Here is a 12,731-nt window from a genome sequence, read left to right on the forward strand (position 1 = left end):
AACTGAACGTGCTGATAGAAGGAATCGAAGTAGAACAACTTCAGAACAGCAGCTTTTGGCCGTGGAAGAAACCGTGAGTCAGTGAAAGCTCTGGAATATCAGGAGCAGCAAAGACAGTCGATGCACACATGCCTAAAGTTCAGCAAAGATAATGTACGGTTTAGGCAGCAGTGTCGCACATTGCAGAACGCGTTCACAAAGGCAACCACCAAATTCAATGCAGACGTTACATCTTCTTAGCAAATTCTGACGTACTATACCGAGTACATAGTCACTGTACGAACCTCATCACTCGCTATGCGCCCCAGGAGCTGGTGTCACGTTCACGGGGCCTGAATAACAAACAGCTGTACGTACACAGAAACAATACATTATCTTCGGTGAATGTACAGCGCATGTGCAGTGACAGCCCTGACGTTCTTGCGATCCAAAACTTTCATTGCCCCAGGGTTACTTCCAAGACTGCAAGTTCCTATCGCGTAGTTGTTGTATTTCGATTACTGTATCATCTTCTTCAATTTGTGTTAAGCGTTAGATTTACCCTGTGTATGCCTTCCACCTCGCACCTTTCCCTTATTTGCTTGTTACTGACTTACCATCTGAATTTTTCATATTCATACGGCAGCTGTTCTTTTCTCCAGAGTATAGGTAGCCCAGTCAGTCTAATCTTTATCTCGAACTTCTCAATAAAGTAATTTCTTAATTTCTTGTGTTGTTGAAGTATAATTCAGAGTGACTTGTGTGCGAAGTGAGATCGTTGCTTCAATAGGAATTTCTCTTTCTGTGAAATGTGACTATTGACGCTCTGCCTTCTATGACAACCGCTTTTTGTGGATAATAGGCGCCGTAGGCGTTGTTACATTACAGTGACATATCGCTATGCGATACTAAGTAAATTTTGTAACTGTATTATCTTAACATTGCTGGGATAATTACATAGCTAGTGGCTTCTGGATTAAGATTCTTAAATTTCTCTTCCCTGACGTAGGCCAGAGTGGATGCGTTGCGATATATCTGAATGATCGTGGCATATTTAATACGGGGTGGAGGACAGCCCTCTGTGAAGCTGTGGGTTTGCAAAAATGGTTCCAGGGTATGCACATCGCCATAGATCTTTGAAATTAGAGCATAATGTCCGCAGGTCCCCCGAGTGTGGCTGGCTTAACGAATCTGCGCGTCCTGTAGACTGATGAAAATACGCGAAGCCGCCATTTTGCCGTCTCTCGAGTGAGAATATTTCTGACTCTTATATTCTGGATTTTATCAGCCATTCAGTTGAATCTGCAGTATCGCCACTGTGACACGACTGTCTAAGCCATGAGAGGAAACACGAAAAATGCAGTGTACCAACCCTTTGTTAGTTAATTGACATACAATAACGTATGGTAAAGAAACTTCTGCTGCCTTCCCCTGCGTTTTGGCATATACAGGGAAATTCTTGCTCGTCACTCTGGCGAAAGTTCTGCATCGCCCCCTCCAAATCGTCGGTGTTTGAGAGCGGAGGGGAATGCAGAGAGACACGGAGACGGGTTGCAAATGCATGGCCGTTGGGTCATACTACGATACAGGTGCCCGGTCTCAGCCCGGTGCTCTTTACTGAGTGTTTGAGCAAGGGCCGCTTTTTAGCGTTAGCGCTGTCTTTGGCCAGAGTAGCTCACAATATGTGAGGTCTGCTCCCCAACTTGTGTTGCTTATTCTGTGGTTTCACTTATTTGGATCTTCGAAGCGATTTAACTTGCATTTCCGAGCTACACAGATTTGGAAAACTTATCACAGTTCTGTAGCAATCTTCCATGTCGTTTAAGATACCTACCAGTTACTAACAATACATTCTGTACCAATTGAGCTTGACTCAAGCAGTCTTTTATTGTACAATGGCATACATCTACGCGTATTCCGTTATGGAAATGACTTCATTAATCAGACAGGTAAACTCATTTTGAGCTCATATATATTTCTTTGAGCTTCAAGTAAGCTATCATTTCAAACGCAAATACTTGAACTGATATACACTTTTTGTTCAAATAATTGACTGTAAATTACTAAATAGTGATACAAACTTGAGAAAATAAACTCATATGTAAAAGCTTAAGATTATTTTTACTTTCGTCTTTCAACTGCCCTGCTCAGTGGACCCTACATTAAAAATAAAAATATGACTAGCTTTTTTGCATAATTAAATTGTCCTCCCAATGTGGAGGATTTCAGTTGTGAAACATCTAACGTGAGCTTTACTTCATTTACATCGCTAATGATAATGATAATGACTCCCGTTTGGAATTACCACATTATTAACATGTCTAGAGAGATTGAGTTTCTGTAAGTTTTAACATTATGCAAGGCGTACGCTAGCTTGTATAACGTATCTGTGTTGAGGAACTGAGTGTGATAGGCAGTTTGCACACTCCACTGCCGATCCCCGGCACATAAAGAACACATCGAGAAATCAAAGGTAAATTTCAGAGTGAAATCACGCTTTGACTGCTGGTCACTGCCGAAAACCGTCGGCTGCAAGCAACGACCTCTCACTGACACCGGTTTCCATTTAGCTGCGACATGTTTGTTGTCCTGATGGTTTAGCGGCTATAGCACGAAACTGCGGCCCTTGAGTTCAGTCCCAGGTGCGAGTGGGCAGTTTTCCTTGTTCCAGTCTTTTCCAGGATTGTGCCATGTCCACTCAGCCTGTTTTTATAATGATTACCAAGAATCCTTCCTAGGGGTAAAAGGCATGTCCTAAAACACATTGCCTGAAACTTTACAGACACTGTCATATACATACACCGAACGAACGTACTTCATGCCATAGTCAAGTCAATCTGACGACAAAACTAAATAAACCCCTCCCTGTTCAGGAATCACATAATTATGAAAGCACTAGGGGCAGCAGACACTGGGGCACTGCAAGTCTGGCTCTGTCCATGGGGTCTGTCCATGACGTGTGCTTGAAAAGCCGAAGCGGTTAAGGTGACAGCTCGCGTAAGGCGGAAAATCCGGATTCGAGTCCCAGACCGACACAAATTTCAGTTGTTTCCAGTAAATTCTATAGCTGTGGTGGAACAGTATTTGCAGTTTGCGAATATATTTCATGGTTTAATACAGCTATGAAATGGCAGCGTTGCTTGCTCCTTTGGGCATTCAATAATGTGTGAAATGATACGCTTAGTTAGGTAGTATGCATTGTGAGACAAGAACCCTGAGACCCGCATTTTATTCAGTTTAATTTCAGCTAAAGAAATTGTGAAAAACAACTTCAAAGGCTACCCACAGGGCTCTGTTTGTGGTCCAGAGTTTTTGGATAATAAACTCTAGACGCTGCATCACCCACGCAGACGATATGCTAATTATAGCGTCTGCCAATTCAAGGGCTAAATTAGAGGAAAACGGCGGGGTAGTTCTTGAAAGGTTAAGTAAATGGTGTGTAGAATGCAAACTAAGGATAGCATCACACAAAACAGTTTGCATGTTACTAAAAGGAACACTGTAAAGAACCCCACAATCAGAATAAGTGACGAATGTGTGAAAAGAAAGGAAGTATGTAGATACCTTGGTATGGAGATTGACGAAAACTGAAACTTTCACGCACATGTAGAAATCGTCTACCAATGACTGAATAATATCCTGAACGAAAAGGTAATAGCTAGCCGAAGAATTTTTCAGCTGCCACTACGTGCAATAACAGCATCTTAACCGATACTGCAGGGTATGGATCGAGCGTTTGGGCGCGTAGAGGCAGCACACGCTCTACAGCGAGCACAGAGAAGTGTATTCCTACAGCGCATTTAGAAGGACACCAACTGAGGCGTTTCTGGTGATGATGTGCTTCCTACCTTTAGACCTAGTCGTAAGAAAGGGAGGCGCACAATATTCGCTCAAAAAGGGCGAATATGATAGGGTAAAGGAGATATTGAGCACAAGAGCCACATTGGATAAGGAATAAAGGCTTATATTGCTAGAGAATTAACATCAAAGAAAGATAAAGAAAGTTAAACTTTCTTCTGACCAATGGAGCTATTCATTAACTGACGGGACGTGGTCCACATCCCGGTTACTTACTGAAAATACAACAACGCACCACTGTCACCTGTGAATGTGGGACAATCAGCACTCTGGACCACGTCATCTGGGAATGTGCCATTAGACAAGAAGTTACGGACCAGGACAGGAACGTTAAAGGTAATACAACAGTCTAAAACATAATAAGGAATGAGAAACAGTGGCATAAGGTGAACTCGCTTACAGCTGAAATATCAACTTTTTGACTGTACGCCTACGTAGCCGACAGACAACAAAAAAGAGACCCTACATCATGAGAACGAGACGCGCCAAGGCAGGTCATCCACCTTCAGCAACGACCTCCTGTAAGCAGTGAGGAGATGAGCCCCGGAGAGGATCAGGAACGATTTCCAGAGCCTAACGGACATCTTCCAATCTTTATACCTTGGGTGATGCAGTAGCACAGCACCTGTGAATCCAGAGTTTTACTGAGGGCTAACTATCCAAACAAACGAGAAACCTAGCTTGGTCCAGATACCAGATGCAATAGTGTTGTGTAATATAGTGCTGTGTAGTGTAGTGTCGTATAGCTGTGTAGATCAGAGTTATAAATTACAAAATTTACGATCCAGCAATGCAGCATAGTGTAGCATGCCAATAGCATGTGTATTTGTGCGCCAGATGGCTTAATGGGGTATATAGACGCTTTTTTATTTTTTTTATTTTTTTATTTTCGTGTAGATATTGTTTGGTAGATTTTTCCCCTTAAAAACCATAATGCTTAGTTGAACTAACATATCTGGAATTATGTTAAAATACCATGTGCTACATTAGCGTCAGTTCACATGTAAAATTCGGTCTGTTTCTTTAAATTATGTCTTGATGCCTTCAGCTGACATTCTCTCCATTTGATGTACGGTTGTACAATTTCTGCCTTAGGCCTTATTCTAGTATATAAAACTGAATCATTCTACACTGAATGCATTAATATCACTTATGAAGTTACCACAGGATGAAGATTGTTCTTGTATCCAGATAATAGACAAAAAGAAAACAGCTAATAAATAAGTAAATAATTCAATAAATTCTTTATCCAGAGTTCTTGAATAGACCGCAGCTTAAATGATCGCTCCCATATGCATACATTGGATGAACTGTTCACGAAATGCCTTCTGCGCGGTGCTGGTTTTATCATTTGATAATATTAATATATTGATGACCAAAGGAATTGTCTTTTAATGTACAAGCCTTGTCACTCCACTTTACGTGGTGCCTTTAAAATCTTTTCCTTTACTTGTTCTATCTTGCCGACCCATACGTCAGTATGATGTTTTGCGTCAGTAATTCCATAAGGATACTAGGTTAGTAATAGTATTTCTCCTCATTCATATTTAATCCCTGTGTGATCTTGTTGAACCGTGAGGAGCAATAAATAGTGAAAATTCTGCGGGTAATATAGTCCAGATCATATCAGCTAATGATTTCAACGTTACCAGAACTACGAACTGAAGGCGTCTTACCCTATTAAGATAACTGAAACCTCCCAAGTGAGGTTATAATTGGTAAACATATTCCAGGAATGTTTCTTTCTCTTTTTATATATAGGTCCCCAATAAACAGAATACTTACAATGACAACACTTTCTTGAACTACCTCGCCCGAAGATCCTATGGGGTAACTTTGATCCACGCAATATATAACGCAAGAAGGCACCGTCATCATTACACAATGCGATAGAGCTGCACGTTCTCAGAAATATAACGGCTGTAGTTTACCCTTGATTTTAACTATTCGCTGTACCGACACAACAAGGCCATACTGGCTAATTTTGCGGAGCAAAATGCGTCAGTCATTCGGACTGTTATCCCTGCCGACTATTGAAACGGCCACTGCTCCCTTCAACAATCATAGGGTAGTCTGGCCTCTCCACAGATACACCTCCCTTGCGATTGCTTCTGCAGTACATCTATCTGTATTGTTAAGGCACGCAAGTCAACCAACTACAGCGAAGTCCATGGTTGCGGGTGGAACATAAGCCAAGGAACACACAATTTCTATGTAAATTTATATGAAATAGAGAGTAAGGAAATAAAGGGAAGGGATGGATGGGAATATGATTTTGTAAAGAAAACGAAACATTTACAATTCACGTCAAAATTAAAAAGGAAAAAAGTAAAGAATAGATAAACATATAATGATGTAGTTTGCTGAAGAGGAAAACTTGAGCCAGCCTGACTGTCTTCAATGACATTTCTGAAAACAGCCGAGGAGTTCTCAAGTCATTATGCACAAATTAAAGTGATCTGATTACGGTCTAGCTGCGACCTGGGTAGAAATGTACATTATCCAGATGAATATGTGCAAATAAACGAATCGGGCTTTCGAAATATATACGACTAGTGAATCAGTAGTAATTAGACTAAAATGATCGCCACAAGCTGCGACATTGTCGTGAATAAAACAGTGACCCGTATATACTATAAGTTTCCTTTAATTTACGTCTATGGTCAGAAACTTTTTAACAGATTACCGATTTCGGTATATAATGACCATCATCATATCAGTTTTTATAAAACAGATCTAATGATGGTCATTATAGACCGAAACCAGTAATCTGTTAACAAAAAGTTTGTGACCATAGACGTAAATTAAAGGAAACTTAAAATGATCGTTCTGAATGGAGTTTGTCATGTTCAATCGTAGGGTACCGCCACAATGGTTGTACACATCGACAAAACGGTGTGGCATATCGCCTGAGGCACTGGAATCTTATCAGATAGTAGAGAGACCAGTCCGTCATTTACATTTTGGTTCTCAGTGGGTTTCCTAAAACACTTCTCAGTCCTGCGTATTCCTACCCGTAGTTTGTCCAGCAAAACCAGAGCCTCATCCTCAGCTAACGCATGGTCCAACAGAAGCTAAACCCGGACGTTTCTTCTATTTGCAGACTAAGTGATTTTTTTTCTCCTATGTTCCATGGCTCTAAATTGACATTTCTGAATGCCTTCATATGCAAGGTATTTACAAATATTCAACCAAATTCACGAGATCTACGTTCTACATAATTGGAGTTAGAAAAATGAAGTAAAAAATTAGAACTCCCAACGTTTATTTTTTTACAGATATACACATACAAACTTGGAGTTTCTTATGCAGTTACCTTCAGCATTAAATATTTTACAAATGTTCAGTGTATCCTTCAGTGTACTCACGACAAACGTCCATCCAAAATGGCGTGCGATTCAAACCGTGGTGTGGTTGTCCAGTTCAAGATTTTCGTTGTTCTCCATAAATCACTTCACGTCAAGTAGGATAAAGTTTCTTGAACAAAATTTCATGGAATTTTCTCTTCCAACTGTTTCCATCTGAACCTGTAGTCATAGTGAGTTCAACCAACTAGTTTGTATAGTTTCTTAGGCTTATTCCATCACTCAGATATCGCAAATAATCATTGGAATACGGATTCTACTGAGTAACATGGATCTTAGGCATATAGAATACCTTTTAGAATTGATAGCACACCTGTTATGTGTTTAGGAAACCTCTGACAACATTTTTTGTCACATAAATCGATATATTTTAATTTTTTCAAATAAAATATTTTATTAATAATACATATCTATTGCATATTGCCCCTTTTTATGACTATGAACAGAATACATTACAGAAAATTTTTCTCCCGATCGACCTTCAGCCATAAATGTAACAGAGTGTATAGCCCAGTAAACTACCGCTTAATGTGGCAAGACTGAGTCCACAGTGCATCGGACCTTGCGTAGCGAGGCAGGGATTTACCATTAACTGTGACACACTATATTTCACATCGCATCTAATTCCATCAGGTCATTTGTTCGCATGTGTAATATTTCACAGCAATTATGAATTGTATCTGTCGCTTCCGTCTCTCCTCTGATAGCTTTTAGCTTTAAGTGTACGTAGGTAATGATTTCACAACGCCTAAAGTACGAACATAGTTTCCATTAACACTAAATACGTATGCGGTGTAACATCCAAAGATATTCTAGTAGAGATGGAACAATATTACTTGCATCTTAAATCGGAGAGCTTCATTCAGTGATCACATGTTGCTCTTCCTGTACTGTCATGCGACGGCCTCGCAGCATGTATTGGTGTTCTCTAGGCCACAGGCGGAGCGATGCATCACTGGGAATGTGTCATCGACGATCCATACTTGTCATTCTTGTATACCTTGTAGCCGTATCACTGTAAAAGGAGTATCACTGAACGTTATGACTACTTACTTCCTGCGCGAAGAAACACGAATTATATCACGTATAAAACAAGCGATACATTAAGGAAGGTATGTAAATGGTTTCGGTCAGTCAGAGAAAGTGGAGTCCGTGCGTTGCGCAGGGAATTATCTGGAAGTTGATGACTTCAACGATTTTTACGGACAGCAGACTGAAGTGTAGAGATGAGTGAGAACAATTGTCACGTAAGAATCATATCTCGTTGGAGGTTCTCATGCTGCCACTGACATCTGCCGAAAGTGAACTGGTGACGATTCAAGATATGTGAGTTTCGTATTCCCACCCAGCTGTTCTGCTGTAGTTATTCTGCATTTTCGCAACATTTGGCAAATGCCAGCATGTGTCCTAGAAAAAGGCTGAGACCCTTTTACTTTTCCTTCGCGCTACACAGACCTCGTATCTCGTCTTCAGTGATCATACCGTTAATGAAATTTAAATCGTAACCCCACTTCTCTTCTTCCGAAACAGCTAGAATCCGCAAATTTGTAGAACATCCACACTAAATCCAAAAACATGGACGACGCACGCGTTTGCTACGCCGAGAAAATTGTGGCACAAATGGTCACGGAGAAAACTGAACGTCAATCTGTGGCACAAATGGGCTCGTGCGTAGTTACACGAGTGTTTCGGACTACGTCCGTAGCATAAGTAGCGACACTTTCGGCATCTATAGTCTCAAAAAAGTCGTTTAACTCAGAGGAGCCAGTACAGTCTGGAACTGCCGCATTTCGACTTTCGTTTCCAGACAGAGAACAATAAATTTCTTACCACGGAGCTGTGAATTCAGCATCGTCTTTTTGTGAGACTTGATTATTTTCCGGACATGAATGTACATCATTAAACTCATCAGAACATGAATTAGTTTCCGTTGTAGACTAGTGAAAATTATAAGCCATCTCATCTCGCACTTCAGATACGCTTGGCGCTACTTCACAAAATCCCTGTTTGTTACTATATGAGTAGAGAAAACTCCAATTTCATTTTGTACACGTGCTTTGCCAAAAAGTAGGCAAAAATAAGAAGGCTTCACTTTAAGCATAAAGGAGATGTCATCATATGAATGTCCAAAACGCCTTTCCTCGTAGAAGTATGTAGAAGTTCGAAGCTAGTGACATGTATTTGTACGCCTCTCATTGTAATTTATCATTTCAGTAATCATAGACACTGACGTGTTGGCAAACGGAAACCTAGTCGCATGGCTCAAGCATCGTGTTGCGCTATGACATGATTACATGAGATGGTTGTCCTCTGGAATAATGTCTGCCTATCACCTGAGACTGGGGATGAAAAATGGGGCGAGGGGGTGAAGAGGCCATAGAGGGGGTTGATGTTTTATTTATATTCACTGTGGAAGACGTGTGCCATCATCCTTATTGCTGGTTGCCTATATCCATCCATGGGTGACTACTTCCTCACTGGACATGATGTTTTACTGTAACACAAGTGCCCACAGTTCATCTCCAGTCCCATGTGACAGTTGTTTCTTTGAAGTCTTGCTTCAGCCCGACAGGTGGGGCTGCCTGTCCTCAGGCGCTAGAGCAGCTACGAGGCAATAAATACTCAACTGAATGGACGTCGAAGCCCCTGACAGGTTCATTTGTAACGTGCTCAGCCAAGTTGCGTGGGTGGCACCGAGAGCATTGTCGAACTAGGGGTCTTCGATAGATCTTATGCAGTTTGTTTCCAGCACATGTTAATGCTGTAACTCCTGTGTGATCACGCAAAATGGTTCAAATGGCTCTGAGCGGTATGGGACTTAACATCTTAGGTCATCAGTCCCCTAAAACTTAGAACTATTTAAACCTAACTAATCTAAGGACATCACACATCCATGCCCGAGGCAGGATTCGAACCTGCGACCGTAGCAGTCGCGCGGTTCCGGACTGAAGCGCCTAGAACCGCTCGGCCACCGAGGAGGGCGCAAAACAGGAGGACTTAAAAAGCATAAACACCGTTTGCTGCTTCTAATAAGCATCAAACTTCATCTATTGGTTTTCTTCGGTCTCTAGTGGTTCCACCTTCTACGTCAGAGCAATAATTGCGGTCGCGTGACACTCCATTGGGGCCAGATCACTTTCAGTGGGGCTTCGACTTCACGATGTCCTTAGAGTAGGGGTGAATCGTCCAAGGAGTGGAGGGGGGAGATGTCAGCAGTGTCGAACGTTGTCAAGAATGTTGTCCTGAGGCTCTTGGCACTGCGAAGTGTGGTTTCTCTCCGGTCGAAAAATTCGTGGAAATCAACACCCCAAGGGAGGGGTGGTTTCATTGACTCCCTTTATGCCACCTGCTGGGGACTTTTCGTGTCCCTTCTAAGCGGTGGTTTTGTCTGAAATGTTTCCTTCGGCCACCCTTAAAAAAAAACACATGGTTTCTACTTTCCATGTCGCGATCTTGATATGCGTCGCAGAGGCGTCAAAAGAGGGGTGAAATGTGGGTAAGTGGAACTGTGGAGGTGTTCTCATCGAATGCCAGTTCCACGAAGGCGTTGGACGGAATTATGCCAATGTGACATCATTAACCTACCTTGCAACTCACATGAACTTCTGAGCTGTGGTTTTATTTTTTATTTTTCTCATATATGGACACCTTGCTGTCTGATGCGTCACCGCGTCCGAGGGTGACGTCGCAGAGCACTACTCTTAACATCATTATAAAGGAATGCTGAGAGACCACTGAGCCACATTTCAGACTTACGCGTTGGGCTGGGAGGCAATTACAGGGTATTGAAAAAGTGGCCTTTTTGCGCAGTGTATGTACATACCAAAGATGTGGAAATACCGCGCTATGACAACCCATATCTACTTAGTGCGAGAAAGGTAGAAAAAAGCGCTTTCCGTAGGTGATTGTATTGCTCACAAAGACGAGCGTAGGCCTATGTCTTGAATTCGGGTTCAGTGTATACTGACTGGATACTGCACGTTTGGAATATTTCTGAATATTATGTAACCATCTGCTTCGGCAAAGAATGTTCTATATTTTCTTTCAGTTTCGTCAGTTACTATGAGTTTGATGCGCAACTCTGCCCTTATTTCTTGTCAAACTGTCCATCTCTACATAAGCAGCACCAGAATCATATACAATTCTTTCATATAGATTTCTTTCTGTCATTTTTGTCAGTTACTATGAGTTTGATGCGCACTTCTGTCCTTATTTCTTGTCAAACTGTTCATCTCTACATAAGCAGCACCTAAATCATATACAATTCTTTTGCTATGATCTAATCTTCACCTCCGCTTTCTGCCACTCCTTCCAGTACGAGGATGCTTATGGTACGTCTCGTTAATCTGTATCTTGTCATGATAAATAAACTCCGTGGACTAGTTCACCCTTGCCTTCTAGAGTCTCTTCTACGCTATGGCATGAATTTTTCATCTGCTCTTGAGACAAACATGTTTTTTTTTATTTATTTTTCTCAGGACATACAGATACTTCCGTCCGTCTGCATACCCAATTGCTACAGTATATGTATTCTCCACAAAATAAACACAGCCTTTGTATGAATTTGTGTACCATACTGCCTTGATAACGTGATTTGACTTGAGCTGTTCATTTAGTTTTGTACTGGACTGAAGAATAAATCAGCTTTAGTGCGATCACAAGAAAAATCTTGAAATAAACAAGTGAGAAAAACGATAATGGACAGTATTCTGTAATGAGATGGTGACTTTTCTAACAAAATCTACTTATCTGAAGACTGCCATTCGATAGTTCTTATGACAAACACAAATTTATTGGTCGCTAATGTAGAACTAGAGAACTAGAGAAACTGAAATTAAATATCAGACGACAAAAAAATAATTGTAAGCTTCCTGTTTCTCACTTCATTTACGAGTGCATCTCCGGATGATTCGTGACAGTATCTCAAGTGCCTTCTTACTGCTACGCCTTCCCTTTTTGAATCCCACAGAAGGGTCTTTCCTTGCGTCCTGTATGGTCCCTTAATTCCACGTCACAGCATTGTAGTAGTTACTGTGGGTCACAAATTCGTGTGATAATTCTATGACAACAACTGTGATTAATTTAGCAAAGAAAACTATTGTAGGTAAATGTAATTCTAAGCAGTTCAATGACAAAAATCGAAAACCTCAAGATTCAGTCCGATTAAACTCGAGACTGCAATCCACCCACTCTCCCCTTGCTGGGACAATTTTATTGTAACAGACACACCGTTAAAATGAGTGCTAATATACTGCACTCCTTACCATTCACTAACACCACTGATCCAGACTGAATGAAATATAACTCTTTATTTGAATTACTTATCAGCTACATTGATGTAAGTAACCTTTACATTAATTACGAAATTAGATTAACAGAGAATGGAGCCAGAATATTAATCTGGCTGTTCACGCTTCGTATCGCCTTTCTTTGCATCGCCGCGGGTGGAGTGGTCGGTACGTAAAAGTCTGTGTAATTAATTTGCCTGCAGATAAGAGGCGCTCGATTAGCAGGGAGTCTGCATCGACG

Source organism: Schistocerca piceifrons, chromosome 1 (assembly GCF_021461385.2).
Source record: "Schistocerca piceifrons isolate TAMUIC-IGC-003096 chromosome 1, iqSchPice1.1, whole genome shotgun sequence".
Classification (NCBI taxonomy): Eukaryota; Metazoa; Arthropoda; class Insecta; order Orthoptera; family Acrididae; genus Schistocerca; species Schistocerca piceifrons.